Source organism: Triticum aestivum, chromosome 7B (assembly GCF_018294505.1).
Source record: "Triticum aestivum cultivar Chinese Spring chromosome 7B, IWGSC CS RefSeq v2.1, whole genome shotgun sequence".
Classification (NCBI taxonomy): Eukaryota; Viridiplantae; Streptophyta; class Magnoliopsida; order Poales; family Poaceae; genus Triticum; species Triticum aestivum.
This window is the reverse complement of record NC_057813.1, coordinates 703,336,837-703,346,477: the sequence shown is the minus strand read 5'-3', so window position 1 is coordinate 703,346,477 and position 9,641 is coordinate 703,336,837.

Below are 9,641 nucleotides of genomic sequence, written 5' to 3'. Positions count from 1 at the left end.
AATACAAGAGGGGTAGAGAATTGGAGTACAAGACAAGTTACATGTGGTTTAAACTAATTCTATCTCTATCTCCTTATCTCTAACTTAAACCCAATTATATTTCTAACAGTATGTAGACATATTTTAGAGTCTAGATTCGCTCATTTTGCTTCTCTCGAAACAGGCTTGCGCCCCGCTATATTAATATAGCAACCACACCGAACCATCGTTGGGGCGAACAACACATCAAGCCCAAAAATAAAACAAGAAGAACACAAGAGAAACAAATGCCAACGATGGCAGCTCGACAACAAGTAGATGATCCGCCGCTGTCGCGCCCACCGAAGCCATCCCACCACATACCCATCACCCCGGAGCTCCACGTGCCAAGTAACACCTTCAGGAAGGAGTGCGACGACGACGACGCTGTTACCCGGACATGTCCTAGGGATTCCCCCGGCACACGGAGGAAGGAGGTGAAAGGGGTCACCCGACGCCCTCCAAGGATGTGTGGCGGCACCCGCATGCGTCAGCACATCAGAGTCAGACAGACTGACAGGGACTTGTCCCACCGCCAGAACACCACTACCCAACAGCTCCGGAGTCTTCCACACCGCAGTCCACCCACCTGCCTGTGTCGCCACGGTCTTGAAGCCACCCATGCTGTCTCACTGAGGCCATCATCGTGGGACCTATAGGGTAGAGAATGAGAATGCAAGGATCCGAGGGCGGCAGCACCGCAACCAAGCGGGAGGGAACAACCTCCACTGTCGTCGCACAAGAGGCCAGTTCCTCCAGCACCATCATGGTAGCCGGCCAGACGCGGCATGAGGCAAACTAGGCCACCCGGGCTCAGCCGGCCTCAGATCGAGCCCGCAAAGTCTCCACCGCCACCTCCCAGGATCCGGACGCCCCACCAATGCCTATAGGAAACTACACCGCAGAACGGAGCCGCCGGCCCGTCCCAACCTAGATGGGGCCTGAAGGGGCCCAGGTCTGGGACAAGCGGGCGCCGACAGCCCGCGCCGCCATGGGGCTGTGATAACCCACAAGTATAGGAGATCGCAATAGTTTTTGAGGGTAGAGTTTTCAACCCAAATTTATTGATTCAACACAAGGGGAGCCAAAGAATATTCTCAAGTATTAGCAGCTGAGTTGTCAATTCAAGCACACCTGAAAAACTTAATATCTACAGCAAAGTAGTATGGAAGTACCGGTAATAGTGGCAAAGGTAACAGTAGTAGTATGTAGCAATCGTAACAGTGGCAACGGTAAAGTAACTTAGCAAAGATCAATATGAAACGAGCTCGTAGGCAATGGATCAATGATGGATAATTATGTCGGATGGCATTCATCATGCAACAGTTATAACATAGGGTGACACAACTAGCTCCAGTTCATCAATATAATGTAGGCATGTATTCTGGATATAGTCATACGTGCTTATGGAAAAGAACTTGCATGACATCTTTTGTCCTACCCTTCCGTGGCAGCAGGGTCCTAATGGAAACTAAGGGATATTAAGGCTTCCTTTTAGTAGAGTACCGGACCAAAGCATTAGCACTTAGTGAATACATGAACTCCTCAAACTACGGTCGTCACCGGGAATTGGCCCGACTATTCACTCCAGGGTTGCCTGATCATAACACGTAGTAGGTGACTATAACTTTGCAAGATAGGATCAAGAACACTCATATATTCATGAAAACATAATAGGTTCAGATCTGAAATCATGGCACTCGGGCCCTAGTAATAGGCATTAAGCATGGTAAATTCATAGCAACATCAATCTTAGAACATAATGGATACTAGGGATCAAACCCTAACAAAACTAACTCGATTACATGGTAAGTCTCATCCAACCCATCACCGTCTAGCAAGCCTGCGACGAGATTACTCACGCACGGCGGTGAGCATCATGACATTGGTGATGGAGGATGGTTGATGATGACGATGGCGACGGATTCCACTCTCCGGAGCCCCGAAGGACTCCAGATCAGTCCTTCCGAGGAAGAACAGGGCTTGGCGGCGGCTCTGAATCGTAAAACACTACAAATCCTTCTCCCTTATTTTTTTTCTCCTCGAACGTGAACTTATGGAGTTGGAGTTGAGGTCGGTGGAGGTCCAGGGGCCTACGAGGCAGGAGGGCGCACCCAAGGGGTTAGGGCGCGTCCCCATCTTCATGGCCAGGGTCTGGGCCCCTTCGGTTGATTCTTTCGCCAGTACTTTTTATTAATTCCAAAAAGTGTCTCCATGAAGTTTCAGGTCATTCCAAGAACTTTTATTTCTGCACAAAAAAACACCATAGCAATTCTACTAAAAACAACGTCAGTCCGGGTTAGTTTCATTCAAATCAGGCAAATTAGAGTCCAAAACAAGGGCAAAAGAGTTTGGAAAATTAGATATGTTGGAGACATATCAACACCCCCAAGCTTAACCCATTACTTGTCCTCAAGCAATCCAGTTGACAAATTGTAAGTGATAAAGAAAAACTTTGACAAACTCTGTTTGATCCTGTTGTTGCAAATATGTAAAGCTAGCATTCAAGTTTTTAGCAAAGATCATGAACTGACCATATTCACAATAACATTTAGGTCTCACGTTTACTCATATCAATGGCATAATCAACTAGTGAGTAATAATAATAAATCTCGGATGACAACACTTTCTCAAAACAAATCATGATATGATATAACAAGATGGTATCTCGCCAGCCCTTTCTGAGACCGCAAAACATAAATGCAGAGCACTCCTGAAGATCAAGGACTGATTAGACATTGTAGTTCATGGCAAAAAGATCTAGTCATAGTCATACTTAGTATCAATTAATAACAATGCATACAAATGAAAGTGGTGCTCTCTAACTGGTGTTTTTTATAAGAGGATGATGACTCGGCATAAAAGAAAATAGATAGGCCCTTCGCAGAAGGAAGCAGGGATTTGCAGAGGTGCCTGAGCTTGAGTTTTTGAAACAGAGATAAACAATATTTTGAGCGGCATACTTTCATTGTCAACATAACAACCAAGAGATTTCGATATCTTCCATGCTACATACATTACAGGCGGTTCCCAAACAGAATGGTAAAGTTTATACTCCCCCACCACAAACAAGCACATTCCACGGCTAGTCCGAAACAACGGCTACCCTTCAACTAACAACAATCCTGGGGGAGTTTTGTTTGCAATTATTTTGATTTGATATGAGCATGAGACTGCGATCATTTTCTCATGAATGATGAGCAGAGTCCACTCATCTTGAGAATAACCCACCTAGCATGGAAGATATAGACAACCCTAGTTGATACATGAGCTATTCGAGCATACAAAATAGAATTTCATTTGAAGGTTTAGAGTTTGGCACATGCAAATTTATTTGGAACGGCAGGTAAATACCGCATATAGGTAGGTATGGTGGACTCATATGGAAAAACTTTGGGGTTTATGGAAGTGGATGCACAAGCAGTATTCCCCGCTTACTACAGGTAATGACTAGAAAGAGATTGGGAAGCGGCCAATTAGAGAGCGACACAATCGTAAACATGCATTAGGATTAACCAACAATGAGTGCAAGCATGAATAGGATATAAATCACCATGAACATAAATATCGTGGAGGATATGTTGATTTTATGTCAAATACATGCGTGAATATGTGCCAAGTCAAGCCACTCGAATCATTCAAAGGAGGATACCACCCTATCATACTACATCACAACCATTTTAATAGCATGTTAGCACGCAAGGTAAACCATTATAAACTCCTAGCTAACTAAGCATGACATAAGTAACTATAATCTCTAATTGTCATTGCAAACATGTTTCATTCATAATAGGCCGAATCAGGAACGATGAACTAATCATATTTACAAAAACAAGATAGGTCGAGTTCATGCCAACTTTTCCTCATCTCAATCATTTCATCATATATCATCATTATTGCCTTTCACTTGCACGACCGAACGGTGTGGATAATAATAATAGTGCACGTGCACTGGACTAAGCTGGAATCTGCAAACATTTAATTCAAAGGAGATGACAAGGTAATATGGCTCTTTGTTAGATCAACAATAATGCATATGAGAGCCACTCATCATTTTCATCGTGGTCTTCTCCTCTCGACCCCAAAGAAATTCAAAGAACGAGAAAAACTATTTACACGGGAAAGCTCCCAACAAGCAAAAGAAGAACGAGAAATCTTTTTGGGTTTTCTTTTAATATTACTATTAAGCATGGAAAGTAAACCAGCTAGAAGCTACAACTATTTTTTTTGGTTTTTCTCAAAGATTTTGAAAAACACAAGAAGAATGCAGGAAAATAAAATAAACTAGCATGGATAATACAATGAAAAAGTGTGAACACCGACAACTAGAATGAGTGTGTGAACATGAATGTAATATCGGTGAGAAATACGTACTTCCTCAAGCTTAGGCTTTTGGCCTAAGTTGGTCTACGCTCGTGGATCAAAGTAGTCCTCTCCGGTGTACTGAGAAGGATCCTTGGGGTTCCACTGGTTAGCGAGCTCCTGCGAATCTCACTGGTAAATAGACTCCTGATATGGATCAGGTGATGGCTCTGGCTCAGGATCTGGGGATCGTGTCCGCTCCCAGTATGCATGAATGTTCGCGGGCATGATAAGGTATGTGCCTGAATGAATATTAAACAAACAAGGTGCAGGCAAGGTAATAATTTGACATGTATCTTCACTAAATACCAGAATATAAATGAGTCTCTTTTCCTTATCATAACATAGAAAATCATGTGCTACCATACTATTATACTCTAAGTAAACAGTGGGCAGCACCTTTTCTTCTTTCTCATAGTGTCTAATAGGTATCTGAAAATAATTTTTTTGAGGGTTGTATCTCAAAATATTTAGCAAGACACGAAGCAAAGATACCTCCAAAAATGGGGCCCTTTGTACGGTTTAGACTCAACTGTTTAGCAACCATAGCGCCTAAACTGAAGGTTTCACTACTAGGAAAAGAGCTGGCCACTAATGGCGCACCAGACATGTGGTGCGCCACTACTATATAGCAGTGGCGCACCATGTGTCGGTGTGCCATTAGTGTGATAGACACTAATGGCGCACCAGACACACGGTGCACCACTAGTATCAATTTTTTTTCAAAAATACTAATGGCGCACCAGGGCACAACTAGTAATGGCGCACCAGCCACACAGTGCGCCACTACTATTTTTTTTTATTTTTTTGCAAAATTACTAATGGCGCACCAGGGCACAGTGCGCCATTACTATTTTAAAACTAGTAATGGTGCACTGTGCCCTGGTGCGCCACACAGTGCACCACCAGCAGGTGCGCCATTAGTAACCAGGGTTACTAATGGCGCATTTGTAGGTGGTGTACCTTTAGTAACCTGGGACCAGCTAGATATTTTGGACAGCCACACCTACCCACTTACTTTCCTCCAAGCTTGCCTCGGCTGCCTCCTCCTCTTCCAAGCTTGCCTCGGCTGCCTCCTCCTCCTCACCTCATTTGCACCATAGATTCATCCATATTAAGTGGTTAAATACCCTTTTTTGATAGGTAAGTAAGGGGGAAGCTATCTTTATGTTGTAGATCTACTTTTTTTCTCCCTCCAACAACGTGCACATGCACTTTTTATGGCCTAGCTAGATCTAGGTATGTTTGTGGTGTTGCATATATGTTTGTGTTTGCAGGTACCGGTATTTGAAATGCGATAATTGCCAATATTTTGCCGGAATGTTGATTCATTTCCGTTTCGGCGAGAATTTTGGCACTATGCATTTTTTGGTCCTATTTTTAGGCAAAGTCATGCCAAATTTTTTCTTGGTTTTAAAATATCGTTTTGCTCTACCCCGCAGGCGACCATGGTCCGCACGATGACCGAAGGCATCGTGAATAGGTTTTTGAGCTCCGCGAAGGCTGAGATGCTTCAAAAGAACAAGACGGAGATAAGATGTCTGTGTCGAAGATGCAAGCTGAAGAGCCTTATTGTGGACCCGGATTCCGGGCAGGTGCGGGACCACCTGCTCTTGCGTGGTTTCATGGATGGTTATCAGTGGCAAGGTGATGAAGATGACTATGAAGTCGTCCATGGGGGCCGGGCAAGAAATGAGGAAGGGCAGCAAGACAACCACCGCGGCTCGGGTGGTCGAGAAGACGAAGAATCTCCAGGACATGATCACGACGGTGATGCTGTACACAGTCATCATGTAGAAGATGCAGGACATGATGATGAGGAAGATGCCGGAGTAGACGAAGGGCATGATCATGAAGATGAAGATGCCGGAGCAGACGATGATGGACCATCGATGGGCTGGGTGCAGAACCCTCATATTCAAGAGCTGCTTCTCAAGCAGACGGATAACGCAAGAGCTGCCGCCCGAGAGAAAGCCAAGCTGGATCAACTGGAGATAGACGTGGTTACTCCATTGTATGAAGAATGCAGGCCCGAGGATACCCGCCTGAAAGTAACGCTCATGGCTCTGGAGATGAAGGTAAAACACAAAATGACCGACGCATGCTTCGACGAGAACATGTCATTATGGCATGAACCTCTTCCTAAGGAAAACAAGTGCCCGACAAGTTTCGAGGAGGCGAAGAAAATTGTGTGTCCTCTGGATTTACCGCACGTGAAATACCATGTGTGCATGAACAATTGCATCATTTATCGGGAAGAGCACGCGGAGTCTACCATATGTCCGGTGTGCGGTGTCACTCGATACAAGAAGAGGAAGAAAGCTCCCCGAAAAGTGGTGTGGTACTTCCCGATCACTCCTCGTCTGCAGGAGTATTTCGCGGACCCTAAGGTAGCAAAGCTCCTGCGTTGGCACGCGGATAGGGAGGAGAAGAAGCGAAAAGATGACACAAATGATCCGGAGATAAATAAAAAAGACAAGATGCTGAGTCACCATAAGGATGGGAGCCAGTGGCAAGCGTTGAACTTCGAACACCCAGAATTTGGGAAGGATCCAAGGAACATCATGCTGTGCGCGAGCACCGATGGAGTCAATCCGTTTGGCAGCCAAAGACGCACACATAGCACCTGGCCTGTGTTTGTGTGGATGTACAACCTTCCCCCCTCGTTGTGCATGAAGAGGAAGTAAATTCACATGAGTATGCTAATTGAAGGGCCGAAACAACCAGGGAACGACATCAATCTGTATCTGGGGCTGCTAAAAGAGGAGCTAGACACGCTGTGGAAAATGCCAGGCAATACGTGGGACGCCACAAAGAAAGAATATTTCCCTATGAGAGCCGCACTGCTCACGAGGTGCACGACTATCTCGGTTACGGATATTTCGCGGGGTAGGTGGTCCACGGATTTTCTGGATGCGTCAGGTGCATGGATGACACAACGTATCGCCAGCTAGATAGAGATCCCGGGTCTTCAAAAACCGTGTTCATGGGACATTGAAGGTGGCTTCGCGATGATGACCCGTGTAGGAAACACATGGATCTGTTTGAAGGTGAAACCGAACCCCGAAGACGCCCGCGTACGAGGAGCGGCGAGGAAATAGACGAGCTGTTGAAAAATTGCAAAGATTGCCCACTGCCGGGAAAGAAGCGAAAGGCGCCAGAGCCGCTGCTGAACGTATGGAAAACGAGGTATGTTTTCTGGGACTTGCCGTACTGGAAGATCCACCGTGTGCGTCATAGCCTTGATGTCATGCATATCACGGAGAATGTGTGCGAGAGTCTGCTTGGTACCCTGCTCAACATGTCAGAGAGGACCAAAGATGGGCCGAAAGCAATGGCAGACTTGAAATCAATGGGCATCAGGGAGGAGCTTCACGCTAATGATGATGATGATGATGCGAAGCAGGACACGGAAAGTCGTCGCAAAGGCAAAAAGGCCAAGAAGACCAGAAATGACTTCCCTCCCGCGTGCTTCACTCTAAGTCAGAAGGAGATCGATCAATTTTTCACCTGCCTCGTAGGAGTAAAACTTCCTTACGGTTACATGGGGAAGATAAGCAGATACCTAGACTCAGTAAAGCAGAAGTTCAGCGGGATGAAGTCTCACGACTGTCACGTGCTGATGATGCAGATACTTCCAGTTGCAATCCGTGGATCATGGACGTGCACGTCCGTGAAACGCTATTTGGCCTATGCAACTTTTTCGACGTCATCTCTCGGAAGTCGGTTGGCGTGAGGCAACTCAGAGGGCTATAGGAAGAGATCGTGGTGATACTATGCGAGCTTGAGATGTACTTCCCGCCCGCATTCTTCGATGTTATGGTGCATCTGCTGGTCCATATCGTGGAGGATATCATCCAACTCGGGCCGACGTTCCTGCACAACATGATGCTGTTCGAAAGGATGAATGGTGTCATCAAAGGATACGTTCGCAACATGTTACGTCCAGAGGGAAGCATAGCCAGGGGCTTTCTGACCGAAGAGTGCATCTCCTACTGCACGAAATATCTAGGCATCGAGAACCCCGTTGGTCTGCCCGTCAACAGGCACCTCGGCAGGCTCGCTGGATGGGGTCACCGTGAGGGTCGCCGCGAAATGCATGTCGACTTCGAGGGTCGACTCGCCGACTTTGAAAAAGCAAACCTAGTCGCACTACAACACATAGACGTGGTCGATCCTTGCTTGGTAGAGCACAAAACCTTTATTGAGAAGACGTACAATGACCGAGGCCAACAGAGGACGGACGGAGATATAATCAAAGAGAACAACTCATGTTTCACGCGTTGGTTCAAGCAGAAGCTTCTATCGTACCCTTTACATGAGGATTCCTCCACGGAAGAGCAACTCATATCCGCCTTGTCACAGGGCGCCGAGCACAACCTGATGACGTATGAGGCGTACGATATCAACGGCTACACATTCTACACCGAGGGAAAGGACATGAAGAGCGATGGTTATCAGAACTCCTAAGTAACGATGGAATCCTACACCAGTAACAACAAGGATAGATACTACGGAAGGATCGAGGAGACCTGGAAGCTGAGCTACGCTGGAGAGAAGGTCCCGATGTTCCGTGTCAGATGGGCCAAGAGCGTCATAAAAGAAGACCGGTATTTCACCACCATGGTTATACCCGAAGCCAAATCCAAGACCGCGGGCGCAAACGTCACCGCGAAAAATGAGCCATGGGTACTGGCTTCCCAAGTGGACCAATGCTTCTTCATTACCGTCCCGTCAAAGCCAAGTCGTGTTGTCATGAGGAGAGGCAAAAGGAAGATCATCGGAATGGATGGAGTCGCCAATGAGCAAGACTTCGACAAGTACGGCAACCCGAAGATGGAACATGACGACGACGATGAAGTACCAGCATACACCACAAGAAGAAGAAGGACCACCCTACCTAAAGGACGTCCGTTCAAGAGAAGAACTCCATTTACAAAAAATAAGGGCAAGAAGATTGTGAACAGATAGCTAGCTAAGATAGATGTATTTAATTGTAGCCTTCATTTCTCGATTGTATTTCATGGGCACTTTTTGAACTCATTAATATTTTTAAATTTCATGGGCACTTTTTGAATTTCCCCCTCTATCTCGATCGCTATCCCCCTCAATCTCGATCTCGATCCCTCCCGCACCCTCCCCGGCCCGCTCCACCGCCGCCGAGCACCCCCCGGATCCTCCCCCGCTCCACCGCCGCCGCCGACCCCCCGCACCCTTCCGCGCTCCACCACCGCCGACGAACCCCGCACCCTCGCCGGCCC